We start from the raw sequence: 592 nt of genomic DNA, 5'->3' as shown, positions 1-592 counted from the left end.
AATGCTTCGTTCAAGGCCAGACTTGTGTCGTTCTATTGGTGTACTAAGTAGATTTCAAAGTTGTGCAAGTGAACATTTGTGGATTGCCATAAAACCTGTGCTTAGGTATATTCAAGGGACTCTTGATTTAAGACTAGTCTTTGATACTTCTTTAAATTATGCTAGTGGTATTGAAGGGTATGCCGATACAGATTGGGCAGCAGATAGCATAGGTCGAAGATCAACCTCAGGTTATATATTGAAATTATACGGATGTACCATTTGTTGGTCTACAAGAAAACAGCCATCAGTAGCTTTATCTTCGATTGAGGCAGAATATGTTGCCTTGAGTTATGCTGTCAGTGAAGCTTGTTGGCTTAAATTTGTATTAAGTGATTTAATTGTTGTACAAGAGTGGAGTATAATATTTATGAAGATAACCAGCCAACTATTAAGTATGTAAGAATCCAGAATTTCACAAATGTTTAAAACATGTAGATCTAAAATATCACTTTGTGAGAGACAAGATTAAAGGGCACAATGTCCAGGGTGATTCACAACCTGATGTACGCAGAGCAGGGGCGTGCAGGGGACCTCAAAACAAATCGATATA

Source organism: Dendroctonus ponderosae, unplaced genomic scaffold, assembly GCF_020466585.1.
Source record: "Dendroctonus ponderosae isolate FM_Combo_2020 unplaced genomic scaffold, Dpon_F_20191213v2 Dpon_F_20191213_11, whole genome shotgun sequence".
Taxonomy (NCBI): domain Eukaryota; kingdom Metazoa; phylum Arthropoda; class Insecta; order Coleoptera; family Curculionidae; genus Dendroctonus; species Dendroctonus ponderosae.
The sequence above is the reverse complement of the archived record's forward strand: the minus strand, read 5'-3'. Positions refer to the sequence as shown.